At 47.0% G+C, this 26,764-nt stretch overlaps 1 long non-coding RNA gene across 2 annotated transcripts; it reads right to left on the bottom strand.

Moving 5' to 3' along the window:
• Positions 1 to 11,136: 11,136 nt before the first annotated feature.
• On the bottom strand, positions 11,137 to 25,483 carry LOC135362493 (uncharacterized). Of its 2 annotated transcripts, none has more exons than XR_010407258.1 (3): positions 25,280 to 25,483; positions 20,228 to 20,382; positions 11,137 to 11,244 (listed from the first exon to the last, which is right to left on the bottom strand). It is a non-coding gene; the product is annotated as an uncharacterized LOC135362493 (long non-coding RNA). The 2 variants fall into 2 exon arrangements; XR_010407259.1 differs by lacking the exon at positions 11,137 to 11,244 and adding an exon at positions 16,389 to 17,527.
• Positions 25,484 to 26,764: the final 1,281 nt, after the last annotated feature.

The following is a 26,764-nucleotide window of genomic DNA, read 5'->3' as shown; positions in this document are numbered from 1 at the left end:
CCTCCATCCGGAACCTCAGCCTATGCAAATTGGATCTTTGCAGATGTAATTAGTTACGATGAAGCCACACTGGAGGAGGGTGGGCCCTACTCCATGTCTGGTGTCCTTGAGAGCAGGGAAATCTGGCAAGAAGAGAACGCTGTGTGAGGGGTGAGGCAGATATTGGGGTGAAGCATCTACCAGCCAAGGAAAGCCAGGAGCCACCAGGGGCTGAGAGCAGGGAAGGTCCTCCCCTAGAGCCTTCAGAGGGAGTGAGACCCTGCAGACACCTTGATTTTGGCCTTCTAGCTCCAGAACTGTGGGAGAATAAATTCCCCTTGTCTTCAGCCACTCAGTTGGTGGTACTTATTACAGCGACCCCTGGGAAACTCCTGTGAAGGGGAAACAACAATTTCCAGTCTCCAACACCTGGGGGGGGTGGTGACAGAACCAGGACTGACCTCAGTGCTCATCTGCCCCCCAGGCTGTCTTCCAGGAACGGGCACAGAGAAATAGGAAAACCTTCCAGAGGAGCAAATGTCCTTAATTTTTGTCACAGTAGTTCCAATGAGAAGAAAATCTCACTCCTTTATGGGGCCAAACGTTGCAGGGACCATTTTGGATTTTCTCTTGCTCCCCTCCTAACAGGAACATGATACGGTTTGCCCGCGGTGAAGGGCTTGGGTCGCAAAGCTGTTGAATTATTTTATTCCTGTGAGGGGCTTCATGTCCCTCCTTTGTGGTCTGGGCCTCAGCGTTGTCCTCACTTGCCTCGGGCAGCTCCCTGCACTCCTCCTCTGAATTTTCCATTTCTGATACACGGTGAGCTGCAAAATTGTGTAGCCAGGCTTGCATGAATTGTCTGTAAGAGTGAGTAGGTTGTAAGTGACGGCCCAAGGGCTCTATTATCAGCAAAAGGCACCAGATTTAGTGCATGAACTTGGTAATATTTAATTTGACTGTTCACAGACCTCTAAATCACTGCTTCCTGAGTCGGGATCGCGGCCCTGCTGGATGCAGGTGCCCGGCGCCTTACCCCTGGCTAAGAGAACCACCCCCGCTTTGGACCATATTACAGCCGACTCCAGCCTCCACTGCTGTGGCCTGTGGTGCTTGAAACTCCAGGACCCGCCTTCCTGGCTCCTGACAACCTGGGCACCCACCGCCGCTCAGTGGCCCTTGGAGCTGACGGTCCTTTTGTGCAGCCAGGGGATGCCACCTCCAAATCTCACTGCCTTTGCCTGAAATTCCATTGTTCCCTGTGAGTCGGGGGCTTCCAGTGGTCATACATTTCTGGAACCCAGGACTGAAGTGAAACCTGCATGTACAGTGTCGAATTTTCCTGGGATGCGGGTCCCGAGGCTCTAGCCCGGGACACGCCGATGCCACCCAAGAACGCCCCCGGCAGAGGTGAGGTGGTGAAGCCTAGGTTTTAGTGCGTGGCCTCTGACGGGGTCAGCTCTCTCTTTTCTGACCCTGGCTCTCAGCCCTCATCATGTCCTCCCTGGAGCAGGTGGCAGTCCCACAGGCCACTTGCTGTGACAAATCAGTGAGGTGGCCACCCTTCGAGCCCTTAGAGGGACAGTGCGCAGCCCAGGACAGTGGGGAGTAATGCTGGTGCTTGTTTTCTTATCATGATCAAACACAGGTAACACAGAAGCTGCCGCTGAACCATTTTTCAGTGTCTCGCTCAGGGACAGTTAGCACATTTGTGTTGTCGTGCAGCCGTCCCCACCACCGGTCTCCAGAACGTTCTGCCCTGTAAACCTGAAACTCTGTCCCCATTATAGCACTAACTCTCTGTCCCCCTCTCCCAGCCCTATGACTCTAGGTACCTCCTGTGTGTGGAATCATGCAAAATCTGTCCATCTCTGTCTGGCTTATTTCACCAAGCATAACATCGTCCGGGTTCCTCCACGCCATAGCAGGGGGCAGGATTTCCCTCCTTTTTAAGGCTGAGTAATACTCCATTGTTCAGTTGATCCTCAGACACGAAAGCTGGCAAAGCACCGGGGCGGGGGAGGCTGCTGCCCAGCGCTGAAACAGGGCACGGCCTCAGCTACCGTGCGCGCTCCCTCCTCGTCCGTCCCCCTCTCTCCCAGGATGGAGCCGCCAGGCTCCTGGCACAGTGTGGGGAGAAGGACTTCTCACTATTCCTTGTGATGGTCATGACAGGTCTTAGTGTCACCGTTTGACAAAAGAGGAGACACGCTGGAAATGTCCAGGGATGTCCCCCAAATGAAACAGGTGGTCAGTGTCTGTCTGAGTGCCCTGCCAGACATTGAGACCCTGTGAGCAGACCCACCCGTTTGTCCTCCCCGCAACTTTGTGTTCCAGGCGCCTGCACACAGCCGGCCCCAGGGGAGGGGTTGAGATGGCTGTGCATGGGGCACGGGGACCCCAGATAGAAGTGCAAATCCTGCTCAGCTGGGTCACCTGCCCAGGACAATTAGCCTTACTGAGTCCTGGTTTCCTTATCTCTACTATTGGTAAAACAATAGTATTTGCTCCATGGGGTTGATTTGACAATTAAAACCAGATAATCTATATATGGTGCTACATACAATGTCTGGAAATAGTAAGGGACCTATAAGTAGGAGCCAATATTAATATTATTGGAATCGTAATGTAAGAGGGAAAAACTTAAAAGTGTGGTTCATCCATATATTTCTGTTTTAGGCTACCATTAAAAAATCGTGTTTACATTTTGTGTTTACAAAACTGTTTACTGCATGAGGAAATGTTTATGCTATGTTAAATTTTTTGAAGTTTCCAAAATTATATATACTGTATGATTTCAATTATGCTTAAAAATAGTAATAAAGGGGGTTCTCGGGTGGCTTAGTCGGTTGAGCATCGACTCTTGGTTTTGTCCCCTGCAGTGGCTCGGACATGTCCAGCCACATCTGAACAGTGATGAGGTGGGCCTGCCGGGGGTCTCCTTGTAGGGGGATGCGAGCAGCCTGCCGGGAAGGACAACCCACTAGACCATTGGGACTGAGCACCGTATTATCTAGCGAGGCCGCCTGGCATCTTTCACCTTCTCCCTATCTCTCTCGCGCCCCGACCCTCCTACCCCACCAGCAGGCACTGTGCTCCTCCCGGTGGGGGACAGTAGGGGTGTCCAGGTGGCCTGGGCACATCGCTCACAGCTACAGGGCAGGACCAGTGGGTGGCTCATGATATGGGGTCTCTCAAGCCCAGACCATCCCTGCTACGCCCAGGGCGGGAGAACTTAGGACAGGGCTGACTTGTCCGGAAACTGGTTTTTTTCTCCATCCAGCTGGTACCTACTAAACACTTAGTGATTGACTGACTGAGTAGAGTGATCCCCGCTGTTCCTTCTGAGCTCTGAGATGCCCTGAATCTGCTTGCCTCCTACGACAGAGGAGCTTCCCAAGAGCTAACAGCCACCTTCCCAGCACTCATGAAATAAGCAAGAAGCCGCTTCCTGAGTGTTCACACGCGCCAAGGTGCAGGTCCTCCCAGCTCTCCTTCTCCGTGCCCGCCGTGTCCCCCCGCAGTCTGCGAGCATCTCTCACAGAGGGCGAGGAGGAAGACAAGAATGCGTGTCTGCATCCTGACAGATAGGAAGCCACCACGTATCAGCCCTTGATTCCATGAGTGCCGAGCGTTTTGCTGAATCACTCATATCCAGAGAAAGCATTTGCTCTGTGTCAACTTGACAGTGATTTGCAGAGGATGTATAATTCCTTCTGATGTTGGACTTTTAAAAATAATCTGCACACAAATAAAGTGTGCCGAATTGGCAGGCTTTTCTTTTTGTATTGAGCCTGTGGGGTTTTGCCAGGACTGTTCAGACGCTCTGAATAAATGAGTATTAGCCATGTTGCCCAGTACATGCCCATCTGGTCCCACATTTACGGACTCTCCTACCCCTCGATCCCCTATGGCTCTTCCAGGTACCGTACCCACAAACACCTGCTGTGATGACCAGACCGATGGCGTGGTTGCCTTTATCTTGCTATTGGTCCCACTCTTGACCTTACCAGTGGTGATGCTCCCAGGAGGGCAGCGACCACAGGCCTCTGTTAGAGAGCAGAGGCCCGTCTCTGGTTTCTCAGGGTCAGACCAGGCTATGGTTCTAGAACCCCACACCCAACTCTAAACATGGATGCTCAACATTGGACTGTCTTCGCTATTGGAAGTAAAACTTGGAGAGTAAGCTTTCAAACCCCATGTCATTGTGCTAATTTTCCAGGTTTGTGTTGAGAAAGCAGAGGCGGAACGGCGAGCCCCGGCCGCTCTAGGCGAGAGCACCACCGGGGCTCCAGGTCAGCTCTGGGGCATCCTGGCAGGAGCCACCTGCAGCTAGCTGGTGCTTGGACGGTGGAAGGCTGTGCAGGAGCTGGGCTCTATGCTCATGCAGCGCTGGACCAACCCCAGCTCCTGTGGGTTCTAGGATGCTCGCTGGCACATCACCATCTTGTGATTTCACCTTTGAACTTCTGTACCTACGCCTTGCACACACAGTCCTTTCTGACCCATCAACTGACACACAGATTGGAGGGGGCAGAGTGCGTGTGGCCTTCGCGACCCCTCAGGAAACAGGAAGCTCGCCGTCCCCACAACCTTGCTGCTGGGTCAGGTGCAGTGGCTTCCCCACCACGTCAGGCATCCAAACACAGTAAACCGAGCTTTGCACTTTTATTTTTGAAATTTGGTCTTTTGGGTTGTTTTGTTTTTTCTTAAGGTGGCAAATGAGGGTTAAATATTGTTTTTAGAGTTCATGTGACCCCCAATATGTTTTCATCCCTAAAAATACTGTGGTGGGAGCCCTTGGGTGGCTCAGTCAGTCTGAGCATCTGACTCTTGGTTTCAGCTCAGGTCATGATCTCAGGGTCACGAGATCAAGCCCTGCATCAGGCTCCACAGTGGGAGCCTGCTTGAGATTCTCCCTCTCCCTCTGCCCCTTCCCTGCACGCACTCTTTCTCTTTCACTAAAAAATTAAAATTAAATTAAATTAAATTAAATAAATTGCGGCACCTGGGTGGCTCAGTTGGTTGAGTCTGAGTCTTGGTTTCAGCTCAGGTCATGATCTCAGGGTCCTGGGATGGAGCCCCAAGTCTGGCTCCACGCTTAGCAGAAAGTCCACTTCTCCCTCTCCCTTCGCCCCTCCCCCTGCTCTATAAATAAATAAATTAAATTAAATTAAACAAAATAAAATGAAATAAAAATAAAAAGACTGTGATGACCCCCCCACACACACACGTTTTTTAATCTCGCATTGCTCTCAGGCCACACTTGCTGTTCCCGCCGAGGCCTGGTCCAGCGCTGGGCTCCGAGCCTCATGTCTCCTCTTGGCCGAGGACTGTCCTCATTGCACCTCAGGGGGGTCACTGAGCAACACTCTGCTTTCAAGAAAAGACCAAGCTTAACCGAGCACTTCCTCCTTCCTTCTTCTGCGCAAGTGGCCTCACGGGGTGGCGAGCTGCTGGTGCTGTGTGCCTCGGGAAAGGGAAACGGGGAGCTAGGAGATCTTTTTCCACAAAGTGGGTGCCATCTCCTGGGAGCCTGAGAAAGTGCACGATGCAGGCGTCCAGCAAAGCTTCCAGGGTTGCTCCTTCTGTTTCCTCCTTCTCAGCGTGTGCCGGCCATTCCAGAGCCACCTATCCGTGTGAAGGGCAGACTGACCCAGATCCCGGGCCCGCGGAACGCTAGCACAGAGGTTCGCCCCTCCTTTTGCCAACGAAGAAGTCATAAAAGGAACGGACACCAGCAGATGTTTGCCGGGACAGGTTATTGTGTTACAGGGATGCAAATTTTCCGGCTCTAATTGTGTCAAAGTTTCCCACAAGCCCTAGCTCCCGCTGCGGTTTTAGCTGTGATTTCCTTGTCCTAAAAGAAGGGGGAAACATGGAGAAGCCTGGGAAAAGATCGTTTTAAAAACTTGATTTAGGTCAAGTCCATTAAACCATAGCTTTCTGTTCGGGCTCAGTGCACATGGGGGCCCCTAGGACACCAGACACTCGGCTCTCATATTATCTGCTCAGCTCGTCCCTCCCCCAAATACCAACCGGGGACGGATTGCACACAGGTAGGAATGACTCATTGCTCATTCGAATAGACAGACCCTTTACATAATCTGGGTCATTTTCCTGCGAATAAGCCCTTGAAATGAAATTGCCTAATCCACTGCCTTTCTAAACACCTGTCGCTTAAAGGCTGCAGGAGGACTTCAGGATGAGGTTTTGGAGCAGGTGGGTGGGACAGGCGCATGGCAGGAAGGCACTGAGCTCCCGCTGGTCTTCCGGGGAGGTAAATGATGACTCACGAGCATCGGGAGCATCTCTCTGAGGGAGCTGAGATGAAACCCCCGTGCTCACCGGTCTGCAGCACAATATTTAATACGTCATTTTTAATTAGCTTTCATCTAATATGGTGCTCACGGGTTGTTATTTGTACAGCTCTCCGGGGCTTTCCACAAGAGGCCCTATTTTATTGGCTACTGATAACATGTCTGTGCGGAGATACTATCAGAAAATACGATGGGTGTTTTGCACACGCGTGCGGGCACACATGCACACAGGGTGGGGGGCTTTGATGGCCTGGCAGCAGAGCTCAGCAGGGCGATAAGGGGGTGGCCGTGTCTGATCACAGCCTTTGTAATCTACCGGAGCAGTGGCCTGGCATTTCCCAGGGCTTGGTGTACCTGCTCTGAGGGACTGAGGTCCGTGGACGATTTAGTTCCTGACTTTCCGAGTGAGGAGGATATCAGAAGTGAACTTCCTAAAAAGGGAGGGAAATACCCAGTACCCGGGAAGAGAATTCTGAATGGCCATTGTTGCAAAGTGGGGCGGGCAGGCCTGGACGAAGTAGGAAGGAGCTAGGGAAACCAGGGGCGACTCCTCTGGCCCCTGATTCTTCAATGTCTCTCGCAGATAAAAGATGCTGGGTACACACAGCGCTGGTGTTTTGTCATCAGACGAGCAGGAGCATCGTGGGGCCCAGAAGGGCAGCCTCGTGAGGTCCTTGTGACATCGGGCATTGTGGAGGCCGATTTCACGTTCCTACATTCCTAGTGCTCTGGTATTGATGGAAGTGTACGCAGTTTTCACAGACAATGTAACGTGCAAAATGTCTGTCAGCCACGCCCCCTCCCCCGCACCCTCTGTCCTCTTCGATCCATGGTGTTTCCAGTGGCCTGGTGCTCGGGCCCATCTTCCCCAACCCACGCTGTGCAGAACCATTAAGTCCTCTCCTGGGTCCCCCTCAACTAGGGCGTGTGGGGCTGGGTGGGGAAGGGGGGTTGTGGCCAGCAGGCCAGATTGCCGGAAAAACCTCATTCTCACAGAGTCAGCATTTTCTGCTGACACCTGTGGAAGGGCATCTTCAGGGAGAGGGTGGGGGGATGGCGTCAGGGTCTGGGAGGAGTGACATTGCCAGGGAAATTTGGAGGGTTTCAGGCTGTGGGATAGCGAAGGAGGGAGGTAGAAATCTGTAGAGATCAGGCAATGCCCAGGAGCCTCTGTCTAACTCTGAGGCTCCCCTCTCCGTCTGCTCCCCCTCGTCCTGCTCCAGCCCCACGCCAGCGTGCACAGAGGCTGGGGAGTCCACCCTGGTGCTGACGCTCTGGAACCGTACCTTGCTTTCCCTGCCCTGGGTGCACGTGTCCGTGTGTGTCTGCACACGCACACATAACAATGATTCCCCAGCTCCTTGGCCCCCAACCTCCCACCGCGTGGAGCTCAGTCCCACTGTGGGGCTGGCTGAAAACGGCCTCCCCACTCACCCTCGTCAGGAAGCCCGTTCCCCAGGCCGTCCCTCCGAAGGGAGGCCTCCTGCTCCTACTCGGGAACGACTTCGTGGAGAAACTCAGGTGCACATCATCTGATGTTTGCTCACACCTTCGGAAAGACCTGGTGGAGGAAATGAGCGCTCTGTGTTTTATATAATGAGATGGATCGAATTCCAAACACCTCTGGCCAAGGACACACGTCATCGTCACCATAGCAAATGTAAAAAAGAAATGTGTCCAATCTGGGAATTACAATTTTATTGGCATTGGTGTTCTGCTGGACGGCTTCTAGCAATGAACTGATGCCTACTTTAAAGAAATCTGGATTAAACACGGGCACATACGGAGAAGGGGCAGAAGACAGCGGAGCCAACACACGGGGCAGGGAGAACATGTTTAGTTATAGAAAGCTAAATTTAAACGTCAAATGTTTGTATTTCTCGTATAGGTCAGAATTCATCTTAGGATGATGCTTAAAAGTGCCAGTTCATTTTTAGTGCCAAAAAAAAAAAAAAAATCCACTTTTAAAGTGGAATATTTGAAAGGGTGTGTGAACATTACTCTTGAATCTTTCTCAAACACTGGCTGACAAGCAAGATTTCTCATGGTGGACGCTGGAGTGACCCACGCTGACGTGAGCTCACGGCCCCTAATGGGCCAACTGCGGCCTCAGGAGCACCAGTCCAGGCTCCAGGCGGGAACACTGGATAAATCGCTGCTCACCTGAAGCGCCACCTGCTGTCACTACCTGGAATACACCTGTTACTTAGATGCTTGGTGGAAACCGTTTGGAGCAAAAATAAATAAATCAGTTGGTGTGCCCTGAATGCCATTTCCTTAAAACACAGCATAAGCTCTTTTCCACTGCATATTTTTTCCTGCTTTGTCGAAGATTATTTGACCATTGAGCTGAGGGTCCATTTCTGGGGTCTCTGTTCTGTTCCATTGGCCTATAGGTCTGTTTTTGTGCCAGTATCATGCTGTCTTGGTGATCATGGCTTTGTAATATAGCTAGAAATCAGGCAACATGATGCCCCGAGCTTTGTTTTTCTTTTTCAACATTTCCTTGGCAATTCGGGGTCTTTTGTGATTCCATACAAATTTTAGGGTTGTTTGTTCCAGCACTTTGAAAAATGCCATTGGAATTTTGATCAGGATGGTGTTGAAAGTATAGATTGCGCTGGGCAACATAGACATTTTAACAACGTTTATTCTTCCGATTCATGAGCATGGAATGTTTTTCCATCTTTTTGTGTCTTCTTCAATTTCTTTCATGAGTGTTTTGTAGTTCCTAGAGTATAGATCCCTTACCTCTTTGGTTAGGTTTATTCCAAGGTATCTTATGGTTTTTGGTGCTATTGTAAATGGAATCGTTTCTTTAATTTCTCTTTCTACAGTTGTGTTGTTAGTGTATAAGAAAGCAACTGATTTCTGTGCATTGATTTTGTATCCTGCCACATTACTGAATTGCTGTATGAGTTCTAGTAATTTGGGGGTGGAGTCTTTTGGGTTTTCCATATAAAGTATCATGTCGTCTGTGAAGAGAGAGAGTTTGACTTCTTCTTTGCTAATTTGAATACTTTTTATTTCTTTTTGTTGTCTGATTGCTGTTGCTAGGACTTCTAGTACTATGTTGAACAATAGTGTCGAGAGTGGGCATCCTTGACGTGTTCCTAATCTTAAGGGAAAGGCTCTCAGCTTTTCCCCATTGAGAATGATATTCGCTGTGGGTTTTTCATAGATGAATTTTATGAAATTGAGGAATGTTCCCTCTATCCCTATGCTCTGAAGAGTTTTAATCAGGAAATGATGTTGTATTTTGTGAAATGCTTTTTTCTGCATCAATGGAGAGGACCATATGGTTCTTCTCTCCTCTTATTAATGTGTTCTATCACATTGATTGATTTGTGAATGTTGAACCACCCTTGCATCCCAAGGATAAATCCCACTTGGTCATGGTGGATGATCCTTTTAATGTACTATTGGATCCTATTAGCTAGGATTTTGTTGAGAATTTTGGTGGTCTCTTCAATAAATGGTGCTGGGAAAACTGGACAGCTATATACAGAAGAATGAAACTTGACCATTCTCTTATACCATACATAAAGATAAACTCAAAATGGAAGTAAGACCTCAATGTGAGACAGAAATGCATCAAAATCCTAGAGGAGAACATAGGCAGTAACCTCTTCAACATTGGCCACAGCAAATTCTTTCAAGACACATCCCCAAGGGCAAGGGAAATAAAAGCAAAAATGAACTTTTGGGACTTCATCAAGATAAAAAGCTTCTGCACAGCAAAGGAAACAGTCAACAAAACAAAGAGGCAACCCATGGAATGGGAGAAGATTTTTGCAAATGATACTACAGATAAAGGGCTGATATCCAAGATCTATAGAGAACTTCTCAAACTCAACACCCAAAAAACAAATGATCAAGTCAATAAATGGGCTGAAGACATGAACAGACACTCTCCAAAGAAGACATGCACATGGCTAACAGACATGAAAAAATGTTCATCATCATTAGCCATCAGGGAAATGAAAATCAAAACCACATTGAGATACCACCTTACACCAGTTAGAATGGCAAAAATGGACAAGGCAAGAAACAACAAATGCTGGAGAGGTTGTGGAGAAAGGGGAACCCTCTTACACTGTTGGTGGGAATGCAAGTTGGTACAGCCACTTTGGAAAACAGTATGAAGGTGCCTCAAAAAATTAAAAATAGAGCTACCCTATGACCCAGCAATTGCACTACCGCGTATTTACCCCAAAGACATAGATGTAGGGAAAAGAAGGGCCATATGCACCCCAATGTTCATAGCAGCAATGTCCGCAATAGCCAAACTGTGGAAAGAGCCGAGGTGCCCTTCAACAGATGAATGGATAAAGAAGATGTGGTCCATATATACAATGGAATATTCCTCAGCCATCAGAAAGGATGAATACCCAACTTTTACATCAACATGGGTGGGACCGGAGGAGATTATGCTAAGTGAAATCCGTCAAGCAGAGAAAGTCAATTATCATATGGTTTCACTTATTTGTGGAACATAAGGAATAGCATGGAGGACATTAGGAGAAGGAAGGGAAAAATGGGGGGGGGAATTGGAGGGAGAGATGAACCATGAGAGACTATGGACTCTGAGAAACAAACAGGGTTTTAGGGGGAGGGGAGAGGGGGGATGGGTTAGCCCGGTGATGGGTATTAAGGAGGGCGCGTTCTGCATGGAGCACTGGGTGTTATATGAGAACAATGGATCGTGGACCACCACATCAAAAACTAATGAGGTACTGTATGGTGACTAACATAACATAATAAAATAAAAAAGACAGCATTAGCTCCTTGAGTAGTGCTGATGTCACATTTGAGCAGGGAGCAGGCTTACCTGTGATGTGACTCCTCCACGTCCACTGGCCTGTGGTGGCGTTTCCGGTGCCGAGCGAGCTGATCACGTCCTAGGCGCCATGTGTACCCCATGCCAACGGTGCTGGCAACAGGCCTGGTGAGATGTGGAAACACAAATGGGTTACCTTACCTCTCAGTCCCGTCTTGCATCATTGGCTGCAGCACTCGAATCACACCTAGGGGAGTGCACGGGCCCACAGGTTACTCCATGGGAAACTGTGTTTGATGACAACTGTCCAACGGGCCAATGTGACCTCCAACAAGAAAGGATGGGCAGGTAGCATGCATTGGTGCGGGCAAAGGGGTCCCTGGCTCACAGGTCCACTCTCTGACCCGGCCTTCTTGGTCCCCTGCCCTGTGGGCCTGAGGCCCACTCGTCACCCTGCTTCATAGCACACTGCACCCATCCCAGCGTGGGGACTGTGAGGGTGTCCGCACTGGTACACAGCGGCCTCCCCCGCGAGCCGTCCAACTCCACAACCGGGGATTTCTCTGCTCTCTCTTCACTACCACGTGCGCAGTACACAGGCCCGCGGAGATTCTCCGGAGAGGACTCTGGATGAAGGGCCCAGGCAAGCGTGGGACAAACCAACTCGCCAGGCTAACTCGTGAGCCCTGAACAATGGGTTTCTGTTCTTCAGGTTTACCCGCTGGTCAGCAAGTGCCTCTCAGCAGTCCCCCCAGAACAGACGTTGTGCTGTTTGCGTCGAAGCTGAAGGGTAGAGTATCTGACTCATAGGTGGGTCCACCCTGGCCCCATCGGTGGCGGTTTTCAATCAGCTGACTCAGATGCTGGGCACCCAGCTTTCAGGAAATGCTGTTGACATAATTTTCTCATTTGTGTGAAGAGTTTGACTTCATAGAAAGTGTAGTTGTGCTCACTCTGCTAATATCAGGATGTGACAGGGCACACAGCGTATTTCAGACGGGTTATTTTTCTGGTCTGATCACGGTTGTGTACAGACTACATCATACCGCAGGCTTTATGACCTGCCGGTTCTCCAACTCGCCTAGCAGAGAAGGTGCTGCTTCCAGTAAGGAATGTCCTCTCCCGAGGACGCCCAGGACTAATTTTTCCACTGACCCAGATATTTTACACCCAGAAAAAGGGAACATTCACAGCTGCAGAACTGTGAGTACTTGCAGTTAAATAGAGGTAACACTCCCCAACTTTGGAGTGGTTTCCATTGTTTTCAGAATGTAATTTCTGGGGGGACCTTTTTTAATCCTGGCCACAGACTATTCCCCCAAACAACGAATGCTTTTACGAAGAGCAGTTTTAAAGAGCAGAGCTTGAGGTATTGCTCTTGTGACAGGAATTCATTCCTGCAGCACCAACAGTCATGGTGCCCTGCCTGCCGTTCACACTGACAAAATAGATGCTTAAAATATTCAAGCAAGAGAGCCAGGGCCAGTGACCAAATGAGCAAGAGTGAGTGACTGTGAAGCAAGCTTTAGCACGAGGAGAAAGGAAGCGACTTTGTGTCTGCTTTGTCTGATGATCCTCGAGGAAGGGACATGTGTGACAAGGGGGCCCATGGAAAAACCTAGACAGCCTGTTACTATTCCATCATCAGGGCAGTGAGGAGGGAAACAAGGTGCCACACTTCGGATCCAATGGCTTTATGGACTGAGGTGACACATTCTGTGGCACGTTCACCAGGAGCCAGACTTTCTCAGGATGCTCCTTTTCATCACAACTTGCCCAGCGACTGACTTAGGCAGAATAGCAGTGAGTTTCCCATCTTGAGAGTGGTTCTTTGTGTGAATTCCAGGCTCAGGGGAGAGTTGCCTGGTGGCTGGCCATAGCCGTGGGAGAGTAGAAGCTGCACCACCCAACAACCCATCCCCTTCCAGTCTGCACAGTGCACACCTGCTCTAAGTTGCTTTCCATCTAAATCTACTCTAAATCATTCATCTTCATTATAAGTTCCTACTGTGTCCGGGGTCTCTAAACCATGGTGGGAAGAGAGTTTATTCAAGGCGGATACTTTGATGATCAGCATCTATCCAGGTACAAACATAGTCTCAGGAGGCAAACAGAGTGTCTTATTTGGATTTATATAATTTACAGTAAAAAGGAATATAACATCTTTCTCCAATCAAGGTTTACTTGTTTAAGAAAACCTAAGAGCACACTGACTAGGAGATAAGCAGGTGATCTTTCAAGGGGGAATCAGAAAGAGATTGCTGGTTGCTTGGGGCCCATCTGAAGAAAGACACAAGAACTGAGTTGAGAAAGACAGTATTATCTTACACAACAGCTTTTTCTGCAGGATATTAAAGCACTTTATAAATATTAATTATCTCATCCATTCTTATCACATTGTATGAACCAAAGACATTATAGATGGCCGGTCGCCCAGCTCAATATGCTAAATATCTCAAGCTGTCTTTCACACAGACTGATTTTCAATTCAAAATACGCTCACCTCCCTGTTATTTGGAGATGTGATTGCACTTATGAAGGATCCAGTCCCCTTTGGTTCTTTCTCAATAACTTTGAATTGCTAAATATTTCTGCCTGTCCCCCACCTCTTCCCCTTTTATACATGTTAATTTAGCAAAATTAGAAAACGCAAATACATGAAAGTAAGGGTAAGCCACTCATAAGCTCATAATCATTAAAAATTACCATGGATATTTGGTGTATATTTATCCTGAAGATTTTCTAAATGCATGGGATCATGAGTTTTATTTCCTTTAATACTGTTTCATGTTCACTGATACCATTATTTTAGATATATTTTATATAATTGTTTTTGTATATTATATATCATAATTTTTAACAGCTGAGTGTTATTTCACTATATGGAAGCGCTATAATTAAATTAACTAAATCCTTCCACCTAAACACTGAGGCTGTTTCAACATTTTTGCTGTTATAAACTTCTGCCTCCAGCCCAGGCAATCAGCGTGTTCTGTATCCTTCTGAACTGTCTCAGTGGCCAGATAAGTATATGAAACCACATATAAGGGCTTGGCTTTGTTTACGGAAATGAAAATATATCCCACACTTCACTTCTTTCACATAAAAAAAAACAAGCCAACCTATATTATGAAAGTTCTTCCAGAGAGCTCTTTAAATAGTTGCATAGTAATTTATAGTGTGAATATACCACTATTTGCTCAGCCCTTTTCCTTGATAGCTATTCAGGCTATTTCTTGATGTTTGCCATACAAAGAATCCTGCACTAGACGTTCTTGAGCATACCGGCTAGTACGTTCAGTGTGTTCTTCCACAGCACAAGGACAAAGAAGTGGGACTGCTGAGTCAGATGACACATTTGTAATGTGATTAGATTTGTTATGCACACCTCTTAAAGGTATTTAGACCAGTGTGTAGAAAAATTCAAGCTGCTCTGTCAGTTTCCTTCACACAGATGCTCTAGCTAGAAATGTCTTGGGTGGAAATATGCAGACAGGAAGCTGATGCTCAGAAAGGTACAGGACATGTTCAAGGTCATACAGCTAAATATTTCAGAGTCAGGACTAGCACCTACTTCTCCTGATTCTCTGACAATGACTTTCTGCATAACAATAAGCCCTTATAGGGGTGGGAGGTGGTAAAAGGGAGAAAGAAAAGATGTATCCATCAGCTCTTGTTGTGTAACAAACTTCCCCAAAACCTAGTAGTTTAAAACAAGAACCATGTATTTAGTTAGGATTTTATGGGTCAGCAGTGTGGGCTGGGCTTTGCTGGAGGGGCTTCTGTCTGAGCTGGCCCCCTCCTGTCTATGTGGTCAGCCGTGGGTCAGTTGGGATGCCTCGTCTTCTCTGCTCCCTCATTCTGCAGTATGCTTCCCAGGCTTGTTCTTGAGGCCGTGACCAAAAAGAGTGTATGTGTGTGAGACCTCCTGAGGCTTAGGCTCAGAGTGAGCACATTCTCCCTTCTGCCACATTCAATGGTCAGAGAGCCACGGGGCCAGCCCAGATCTGAAGGGCGATGAGACAGACTCTGCCTCTGATGGGAGGACACTGCAAAGGGCATGGGAAGAAGGAAGATGTGGAGAATGGGAGCCACACTTGCAAGCAATCCACCAGGTTCTCAGGTTGATTTTTTCCCATTCTCCAAACAATTGCTTTGTTATCATCTTGACATGCCTGTTTGGAAAATCATGGCTTTCTAAGAGCAGAAATGTAGTAATACTTGTAGTGAAATCTCACAGTTCTCCCAAGATACCTGCGGCCCATTTGGGGCACTACTGTATTAGGTCAGATCTCTTTCCATTTTTAAAAATGGGTTTGCCAGATAAGAAAAATTAAGCACTTTGGCCATTTTACTCTGTTTCTGTAATATGTTATATAGAGCACTGCTGATGTATCTTCTCTTTAATCGTCAATTGGAGGACACTGCAGCTGTGTAGACTGTTTGGGGTTTATGTCTTTGTGTGTGTGTGTGTGAGTGAGAGACTTTAATCTCTCTGTAATTTTCCATCTCACACAGTAAACAAATGAAGAGGAGCACTTTACAGGTCATAAAAATAGGCAATAAATAAAGTCAAACACGGTATGCTTCCTTTTGATATTACAACAGGAGTGTGTCTGTGGAGATGAGGATTAGGCCAAGGGGCCACACTTGCTGGTTTAACGGGGCTCGGGCGCACACAGCCTGTGGATGCATGGAGAGCCCTGCAGGGTGACTCGTGAGTGCTGGGGAGGGAACCAGCTCTATATTTAGAACTTCTGGCTTCAGCCAGATAGAACATGGATTTAGGATGTGGGTTGAGGACAGGAAGGGAGCACAGGCATGCTAATATTTCGTTTGTTCTTTCTTAAATCAGCAGCTTAGCGTGGAAAGTTCTCTTCTGCGACATTTCTGTTTGTCTGTAATTACAGATTGGCATGGAACAGAAGGAAACTAAAGCAGAACTCTGCTGACTTTCTACACCGGGCAACTTGTGATGTGTCTGAGGGTCCACTGGCCCCATCTGCGTCCAGCAGGAACTGGATTCTCCAGTTCTAAGCAAAAGCGGGTGAGCGGCTGCCAAAAGCTCCCAGTTTTCTGAAGGATGGAGTTGAGCACTCCGTGTGCCTTTCACAGTAGAATTCCACAATGAGGCCGAGAGTGTTTAAAACAGCTAAAATACGCATGTAGGGAAGCACTGTAGGTTTCAATAAAAAGCGCTTTGGAGACCTTCTATACCAGAGATCAATATTCCAAGGGAAACAGGATACACAGAGAAGTGGAAACTTTATTGTTTACTTGGAGGTATGAAAAGAAATAGGTCAGTGATTCGTTTCCATAGTGACTATTATTGAAATAAGACAAACTGACACCAATACTGATTTATTCTCCTATTCAAGCCCTTTTCAAAGATTACTTTAATCTGAGTTGGTTCTTGAATATAAACAAGAAGCCCAAGTTATCGTTCACAATAATGATCTTTTGCTACTTGTGAATGAGACTTTAAAAAAATTAAATTAAAAAAACCTAAATTTGTGCCATATCAGTTTGTGGGTATAAATATAATGTGTTTTAAGTATAGGAGTTGTGTTCTGAGCATTTGCAATTTATCCCTCGTTCTTAATTACCTATTCTTGCTTTACTCCCAACTACAGGATATTTATTTGCTATTGGTGAGCTCTGCAGCCGTATGACAAGAGTTTAGGTAATAAACGTGGGCACTTAAGCTGCACTCCTGGATGACCAGTTATAATTTGACCTTTAAATCCAAAGCCAGCTCAGGTACAGTGTGTGGAATGCAGCTGTGTGCTGAGGAATCCAATCATTTTGGCCATGTTAACCATCACAATCAATTGCTGCCTGCGGACGTCTTCTGAAGTGATCAATACCAATTTTCCAGACAGCAAGAATGTCCCCATCAGCCACACGGCGCCAGTTCAGTGGGCATGTGTGGATCTAGGTTCCTGGTCAAGGTGTGATGAAACGAACAAGTGCTCGGCCCATCCTGGCCACAGACGCACGTCGTCGGGAATCTGGGTCAGGAGGATCTTGTTGCGGTTGCAGGTCTTCTGTCTGGACCGCTTCCATGGTTCGTCTCTTCACCTTTGTCAACACAGTGAAAGTGGGTCAGTTCTCAGCCCAGGGATGTGGACATGGAGTCTTACCATGTGTTCCAGACTCCTGCAGTGGGGTCAGCAGGAGCCATGCTGTGCACAGTAGGGCCGTGTGTGCAAGTGTGAGCGTGTGCTTCCGTGTGTATGCATGTATGTGTGTACATGAACGTGTGCGTGCGTGAAGGAATGTGAGTGAGAGAGGAACGTGGCCCGTGGCAGAGTCTATGGTGTGAGGGTGATTTCTTCGGCTGAAGTTAACCCTTAGTTGTCAGGATCTTGACTTCCCCAGTAGCAAGATGAACCAGGACCATTCTTCTTTTGCTCTGCCTTTCCTCAATTTTGCTTCTATTTGATATCTCCACAGGTAGGTCAGTGGTAGAGAAAAAGAAAGAAATGATTTCTTGAGTAAGATGGGAGGGGGTGGAAGCTGAAGCTTTGGGCTAAAATTAGGTGAGACGATAATCGTGGATCAGCATGAAAGTAAGGAGCTTAAGTGACTGGCGGCCGTGCTGGCCCAGCTCAGGGATCCCATCTTTCCTGTTTCTCTACCATGAATGTTTGTCAAATGTATTTTTTCTATATTTAAGCAATTATTACTTTCTCATAGCATAACAAACATTAATCCCAGGGCTCGTGGGAGATGAGAAGACTGTGATGGAATAGCACTTTGCAAAATAAGAACTCGGACCTATTGCACTGCAAAGCTAATCATCTATTTTCAAGAATGGAGACCATTCGATCACTGGCAGAGTAGCTCTGCGTCCGCCCTCCTTTATGTTATGGCACCAGAGGGAAGGCATTGCACCTCGTTCTCTCTGGAGTGCTTCCAAACTGCACGGTCATGCTCTGAGCACAGCCTCCTCCCCCTTTCATACAGTTAGGAATCTGGTAGACACAGTTCAAGGTATTAGAAAGTGGTAAGCCAGTGCAGTTCATCTCTTATCTCAAACAGCTCGCTGATCCTTAAGAATGAGATCAATCATAACCCAACAGAGCTACAGAAGCATGTCTCCTTTTCTTGTTTGCTTTCTGGGAGTACCTGCCAAGTTAGAAATCTACATAAATGAAATATAAATTACTAGTAACTTAAAGCACTAGACAAATCCTATAAGTTTTTATAATTACACAAGACAGAACTACAATGCAAGTGACAGAATAATAGCTATCTGTTGGGTTTTGTGTTATTTCTAAGATTCTTAATAAAGACATCTCTCTTAAAAAGAGTAAACTACTTTAAAAGAATGCCAAAAGAAAAGAGAGAGAGAGAGAGAAAGATAAGAGAGAGGCTGGAAAGGAAGGAGGGAGAGTGAAAGGGAGGCTCTCTTTGAGAATCTGAATTTATAAACTGGTGAGAATGAACTATTGCTACTGACGAAAGACACTTTGTTCATGAAAGAATTAACAGCAGGATTCCTTTCATTTTTACTTTTGTTTCATTTCAAAATTTGCTATGAGATTTCAGAGTTTTATTATAAAATATTACAGGCACACACAAAGATACAAAGAATTATGCAGTAACACTATTCCAGGACTTGGTTAAAAAAATCACCCCCTTCCCTCTCTCCTCAATCACAACCCCCCTCCCAACAAAGGTGACCATTCTAGTGAAATTAGTGTCACTACGTCTGTAGATTTCTTCACACCTTTACAACGTACGCATGGATCCTAAGCAACCGATCGTACTTTTGTGTATGTTAAACATCTGTAGGATTGATAGTATGCCCTGATTTCATCTTATCCACGGCATCATGTATTTTCTTGCAGGTTTCATCTGCCCTAAATGTGTTGCTGCTCTTCGCTCATTTCCTTTCGGGCAGATACACAGCTTATTTACCCTCCGCTCTCCGGACCAGGCTTCTCTCCGAACAGAGCATTTTAAATACTGTTTTACTGAAATCTCTGTTTTTAGTCCTGATTTTACTGGCAACTTCCCTACTCCTCAAAGGTACTTTTTCCAGTAACTTAGGCTTAAATATTCTAAATAAACTTAAAAACAAAACAAAAACTATTTTTGCGTGACTATAAAACTAATACGTGCCCATTTTAAATAAAAACACACAAAAATATAGTTCTCCCCTTTAACAATAACCACTGTGAACATTTTGGTGTATTTCTTTCCAGCAATTTTCATGTTTTGGTTTTGGTTTGCACAAACCTAATACTATCACAAGGGGCAATTTCCCTTGGCATTAAAAATCTATGAAAACAGGGGCGCCTGGGTGGCTCAGATGGTTAAGCGTCTGCCTTCGGCTTAGGTCATGATCCCAGGGTCCTGGGATCGAGCCCCGCATCAGGCTCCCTACTCTGCAGGAAGCCTGCTTCTCCCTCCTCCACTCCCCCTGCTTGTGTTCCCTCTCTAGCTGTGTGTCTCTGTCACATAAAAAAAAAAAAAAAAAAAAAAATCTATGAAAACAAAAATGTAAATGGCTGAAAAGACTTCCTGCCAGGCTCCAATTGTTGGGCATTTAGGTGGTTCTAAGATTTCACTTTATTTTCATTCAACCAATGTTCAGTGGGCACCTGCTACATGTTATGTGCTCATATTAGGTGTAGGAAGTGCAACAGTAAAAGAGACAGGACTGTATTCTTCCCAGAATATTAAATAAAAAGCACAACCTCCACAGATAATCTGATCACCATTGTGACATGCACTGGAGAGAATAAGCAGGGGATAAAACGCTGAGATCCCAGGGAGGCAGGAAACAGTTACGTGGGGTAGGGAAGACCTCCACCAGGAGGAGAGGTAAGTACTCAGGTTGGGTTCAAAGAGAAACAAAGATGGCTATTTGAAAGGAAGAGTGTGTGTGTGTGTGTGTGTGTGTGTGTGTTTGACCTGTGGGTGGACACATCTGCGGTGTTGGTGTTGACAGGAAGCACGAGACGGGAGGCCAGGAGCAATTACAGATCATCATCCCTTCATTAAAACCCAGGTGCCTAAATCTTTCCCACTTTTCTGGTTATGTTGTAAAGAGCAGCCTAATGTTGAATTACTGGACCGCAATGATTTGAAGGAATCATGTTTATAAGATTTTGATATATTAAAAATAAAATATTACTTGGGGCGCCTGGGTGGTTCAGTCATGAAGCATCTGCCCTCAGCTCAGGTCATGCAGGGTCCTGGGATCGAGCCATGTGTCGGGCTCCCTGCTCAACGGGGAGCCTGCTTCTCCCTCTGCCTGCTTGTGCCCACGCGCTCTCTCTCTCTTTCTCTCTGAAAAATAAATAAATAAAATCTTTAAAACAAAATAAAATAAAATATTACTTAACACTCTCTATTTTGGATGCCAACACCAATGCGTTATCTCATGGCAATTGGTGCCAATGACTCTGAGTAATGCTGCTGTGAAGGTGGTAGGCCTGAAAACATCAACCTCAGGGCTGTGCTATTATTACCTTTTACTCTGTATCAGGCAAGGTGAGTGGCTATGAAAAAATTGATTAGAAGAAACATTTATGATTATTTAAAACGCATGGAGAAAAACATATTATTAAAATAGCAAAGATATGTGGGTGGGTGTGTATCTTTGCAATCTGAATAACACACACACAACTCAGGGATACACTAAAGAATTATCAACGGGGACCTGGATGGGGTCAGGGAACTCCACACATTCACTGAACAAGAAAGATTTTAGTAAATGGGAAAACACTTCAGGAAAGAAAGGGTATTATAAAAAAATAATAATCATCTCAAAACTACTTTTTAAATTTAACATATTTCAATAAAATTTTTAAGTAATTTTTTTTGTTAAAATAATTCTAAAGTTTATTTGAAGAAATAATGATCAATAACGCCAAGAAAATTGGCAAGAAGAGAAAGCCACTAAAATAATTAGAAATATTTCTTCTTATGGATAAGGACAGGGTGGGAGAGGGGAGAAACAGAGGCTACTGTTTCTCACAGAAACCCCAAATCTTTATTTAACCTATGTCTGCACTACTGTGAGTAAAAATATAAAAAGATATACTAAGATCTAAAAAGAAGTCTGTGGTGGGCTGGACTGCGCAGGAATAGGTAGACCTATTACTGGGACAGAAGAGACAGCTTTGAGGTTTTTTTTTTTTTTTAAAGATTTTATTTATTTATTTGAGAGAGAGAGAATGAGAGACAGAGAGCATGAGAGGGAGGAGGGTCAGAGGGAGAAGCAGACTCCCCGCCGAGCAGGGAGCCCGATGCGGGGCTCGATCCCGAGACTCCAGGATCATGACCTGAGCCGAAGGCAGTCGCTTAACCAACTGAGCCACCCAGGCGCCCAGCTTTGAGTTTTTATAAGAAAACTTTTAAAATAACATTTTAAATCAGTGGCACAAGAAATACTGTGCAATTAAAGTAAAATAAATTTGCAGTACTACTTCACAAAACAAATTTAAGAGTAATCAGAGATAAACTTGAAAAGAAGCAATGAAAAGCAAATGACAATGCATAAGACAAGGAAATAAGTATTTAGATAAATAGTATCTATGGTTGCTGTTAACGGTAAAACTAAAATATATGTGTAAAAAGTAAAGATATTTGACTCCTAAAATTTTTAAACTTCAATATGCCTGAAAAATACATATAAGTGTAAATGTCAAATAGGATAACTATGTACCAAAATTATATCAATGTTAATATCAAATTTTAAGGATTCCTTACAAATTAAGAATGATAAACATCCCAATCACAAAAAAAAAAAAAAAATCAGGCAAATAACATAACAAACACATAGAAGAAGGGGAAAAAAGTCAATATATATCTAAGCAATTTTGAATTCTCTGACCAAGGAAATGCGTATTAAGGTAATGATGAGACTCTGGTAGCAATGAGGGAGCGCGCACAGGGCAGAGCTTGGTCTCCAATGCCAGTCTCTAGTGAGAACAACCAGGGCTCCTTGACAACACAACACATTTAAGTGAAAACAAACCAAACAAATCTCGGTGGTCTCACATAAGAAGGAAAAAAAAAAAAGGGTGTGTCATATGTTTAAAAATAACACCCAGCAGAATCCACAACCAAAGGTAACATGGAACATTTATCTGTATTGCTGAAGTTAAAAGTCAGGTCAAAAAAAATCACACCAAAATAATATAACACTGTTGCAACAACAGACTAAGACTTGGGCCGCATTTTAAAGCAGTCAGTGTCTATTCTACTCTGGAGGACCGACTCCAGCAGCCTCACCTGGAACGCAGGGGCCCTGTGAGCAACAGCTAGGTGCAGAGGTGAGAGTCCCCTGCAGGAAGGGCCACTGTGTCCACCACATCCCTGGCACAGCTGACTTTTTCAACTAGCAAAGTAAAAAGTTCCATTTCCTTATAAGTGGAACTCATAAAAGAGGCCTGGCTTAAAGGGCCAACTTTGGATAAATTTGTCTCTTATTCCAAAGTCTATAAATATTTGCAACTTTAAAAGGGGGGGAACTAAAGGTTATCCATCCCTCCTTCAAAGGAAAAGAGTGAAGTCTGCTTTTATTATAATGAGACTCTACAGTCAACACATACAGGCCAATATACCCTGAACTTCTTTTTAAGGTCAAGACTATACCCACTTAGCTTGTGATTTGAGCCAAAGAGTAGCAGAGGAAGCATTTATTCAGTGCTAATATTATGTGTGGCACACCAGGGCAAGTGTTTACACATGGATTATCTCAAGTAATACATGCAATCCCAAAACAGAATTCTGCGGGGAAACAGGCTTGGGAAGCTAAGGCTCTCAGGCGAGACCCTGGCTAAAAGTAAAGGATGACATGCTAATTCCAATTATAGTCCCTCCCCAGGCCCATCCTCACTCCCTGTAGTCTTTCTGACCCACTCTTCATGTCCGTGAAATAAAGTTTTACACATTCTCTAAGTGTCTTTCCAGCTCTAATATTCTGGAGCTCTCTGATTCAAGATTTGCACTCATCAGAAGCTCCAAAACTCCCATGAGTGGGACAGTCGTATTTCCAAACTTAAGAGTCAGGATGTTCAGTCTGTTAGAGGACCTCTGTGCTACTTCCAGAAACATAACATCCATCTAGAAGGTGGAGCCCGAGTATTAACATTTCCAGTGTATTTAATCTGTTTATGTAGATAGCTGAAATAGAATATTACATAACGGGAAGCCTCAGATGCTCTAAGGTGCAGGGTGGATGGGTGAGTACAGCGTGAACAATAAGGAAAGCTGAGAGGAGACTTGGTCTTTAGAGTTCTTGCTCCCATCTTCTCTCTTTCTTCAATTCTCTCCTCCTTTGGTGGCACGCACACCTCCTTTTCCAGCCAGTTCCTGCAGTATGATGTCCTATGAAACCTGCACTTTCAGATCAAATCCCCATCATCCAAAATCAATGATTCTGTTTCCTTTTCTTTCATTCTTCCCATCTTTCATTTCCAATGGGGCCTGACTGCTGGTAGACAAGGAAGTGACTGGAATAATTCATACGAAGGTGTGAATGGGCCATTGCTGACTCAGCTTGTGATCCCTTTCCCAGGCAACTTTGCATTCTAAAAGAGTGGCTGGTGTATCCAAATAGAATCTAAAGTTCAGAGTTAAGGCATTATATTATTTAGGCAAGTCTATGGACAAGTCAGAAAGCGTATTTTTCTACCCCTTTCTTCTGCATGGAGATGGTATTGTTAATAGGATACTTTAAAGTTATGATTTCTAAATTTCTGATGGTGCACCTCTATCAGATAAAAAAATGGGCACCTATCCAAATAATTTATTGAATTCACATATATCTGTCCAATTACTGCACTGATGTGCTTTGTTTACTACAAACGTACACACTTTAAAGGGTGCAATAAAAATAAATAATATTTATACACTATTTTATCTTAACTTAAAAAATATATATTTTTGCCCTCAATCCAACTTGTGTTTTGAGTGCAAGTAGTAAGAACGAATATACTTCTCACATGTAAATTACAGACATATACCAAATGCTGAAAGAAGACAGCCAGTGAGTACCTCCTACCACCACACTTCACTGTGGGCACTCAGGTCACATTTCAGGTTTTCTGTGCCTGTCAGATGGTGCACATAGGGAAGGAGGGGAGGGAAGATGAGTGGGGGAACAGTCTGGTCCGTACAGTGTTAATAAAGTCTGATTTTCTTCTTTGATTAAAAGAGAGCAATAAAAGAGTTGTAATGGTCTCTTCCTGTCCCCCGGTTAATTATCATGGGGGTGTACTCACTACTCTGTATGCCTCATTTAAAACAAGAGCAGGCTCAGATCCAAGTTTTGTGGAACTTGGGACTGTTACAACTTCTGAGAAGAGAAAACTCTGGATGAAAGAGAGCACACACAAAAAATCTTACTTTTGCAACTTTCACAAACTCTGTGAATCTAGGAACACATGACTGGGCCGTCCCAGGGCAATGAAAGGGGACCTTCGGGGGCACCCAGCACCTCCATCCAGCAAGAAGACGGGAGGTGGGCCTTCCGCCGGCTTGAGGAGCGTGCTCCTGAAAACGAGGAAGCTTGGGAAAGAGGGCTTCTTTGCAAAAGGTTGCTTAGGGGACTGGAATTTAAATTCCCTTCCCTGCTTGAGTCCTCCTAATGGGGCTTCGCTCTTAGCAAATCCTGCCTTCTGTGCTGAACTGTTTAAAGCACAATCCCCGCAGCTTGTACACTCGGAGGTCTGGCGCGGCTAAGGACCTGAGCTCAAGCGTCCAGATGACAGCTCAGCCCTTCGCGCTCTCTGCCTTCTTTTCACTCCCTCCCTGAACTCCGAGCCGTGGTCTCAGAATAACAGAGCTCGAGGCTCGAAGAGCAGGATGTGTAGCTTTTTGGTAAAGCCCGTCCTGGACTTACTAAATAAGTCACACTGTCAGCTCCGGCCCATTAAGGGGCCCACTCTCCCTGTCCCCGTGGGCAAGAAATTTGAGCTGAAGCCGGTCCTGCAGAAACCCCAGCCACTCTCCCTTTTAGGGCATTGTTCTCAGTGGGCGATGGCGAAGGACGATCCGAGAGGGCCGCGGCTAACACACCGATGGCCCCGGGACACCGACGTGCAGGAGGCGGGAGGGGGATGTACCGGAAGCAGGGGCCGGCAAGGGTCGCCGTGGGCGCGGAAATGCGGTGGGAAGTGGAAGCGCACGCGTCTTCCGTTTCCCGCAACCCACCCGCGCATCACTCTGTCCTTACCGCGTCTCCGACGTTACTTCCACGTCTCTCTGCTGCACCGATACGCTCCTCGGCTCGCCCGAACCGGTCTGCCCGGACCCCACTCGGGGCTGCCCGGGAGAAACAGCGGGAAAAGCCTTCGAAGCCAAGACGAACGCACGTCCAGCGCCGCTGAAGGCGGGCGACGCAGACGCCACTCTTGCCCGTCACGCTCGGGCGGCCGCGGGACTGGCGGGCCGCGTCACGTGGCTGGGCGGGCCGCGTCACGTGGCTGGGCGGGCCGCGTCACGTGGCTGGGCGGGCCGCGTCACGTGACCGCGCCCGCTCCCGTCTGCCGCTGCGCAGGGAGGGCCCAGAGGCGGGAAGGTCGGGCCGCGGGTGGCTGGGCTGCCGCTGCCGAGGCCGGGAAGGGGCTCAGCGGCTGCGGGGCTTGGGAGCGATTGCGCGCCCAGGCCCGGCGTCCTCCGCTGTGCAGCCGGGCGGAGAAGGCCTGCGCCTCGCAGCCTGACAGGTAGGGGCGGCGTCGGGGCGCGGGCAGCCGGTTGTTCATCTGCCTCGGCTCGCCGCGCGGCCGGACGCGCTGCAGGTGCTCCCGGCGCCCAGTGAACCGGAGGGCGCCCCAGGGGTCGTGCGAGGATCTGTGTGTGCAGGAGCCCGGCGAAAGCGCCCAGCGGCAGCCGTTCGTCCCGATGAGCTACGGTCGCACCTGCGCTCGCAAGCGGGCTCTGAAGAAGGCGGCGGCCGAGCTCGGTGGGCCGAGGGCCGGGCCGCCAGCAGAGGCGGCGCGGAGGGAGGCGGTGGGTCGCGGGGCGTCCCAGCAGCATCGGGCCGGGTCCTCCGCGCAGGGGCAGGGGCGCGTCAGCGGCTTCGCGGGTGGACTGCACGCCGAACCCGAGCCCGCCGTGGGGCAGGCGTCCTGCGGGGAGGGGACGGGTGGACCAGAGCTGCCCTGCCCCCCCGGGCGCCTGACGACGAAGAAGCGGCTTGCAGCCCCGGAGTCCCAGCTTGCTCATCGGTGTGTTGGAAGTCCGTACCTACAGGACAAACCCCCGGCCCCTGCGCCCCACACAGGCCCACGGTAGGACTCGGCCAAGAGCCCCGGAGCCTGTGGTTTAGACACTCCTGCCACCTGGTGGCCGCACACCCAGATCAGAACTCGGGGGTTTATTTTTATGGTTCTGTTTTTCCAAAGGAAAAATCTCAAAGTTGAGGGTGTGAGCCTTCGGTTATGAAGCATTAAAACACACACATGACAGGGGAAAGGAAGTCGCGAGGGTCAGGTCAGGTTGGGGAAGTTGGATTATTTCTAGGGCTTCCTGATTCTGGGCCTAATAAGACTGCAGCCACTTAAAATGTTTTGCGTTCCCGCAATATCAAATGCACCCAGAATGAAAAGAACAACATACGCCAAAGACAAGATATCAGTTACTTGATTTATCTGTCATTTGGGATTGTCTCTTTTTCTCTTCTTTCGGATGTCAAGTTGTTTTCTTTGAGCCGGTTTCT

This window comes from Mirounga angustirostris, unplaced genomic scaffold (assembly GCF_029215605.1).
Source record: "Mirounga angustirostris isolate CCGP_5_RB_7025 unplaced genomic scaffold, mMirAng1.0.hap1 SCAF_14, whole genome shotgun sequence".
Classification (NCBI taxonomy): domain Eukaryota; kingdom Metazoa; phylum Chordata; class Mammalia; order Carnivora; family Phocidae; genus Mirounga; species Mirounga angustirostris.
The sequence above is the reverse complement of the archived record's forward strand: the minus strand, read 5'-3'. Positions and strand labels throughout refer to the sequence as shown.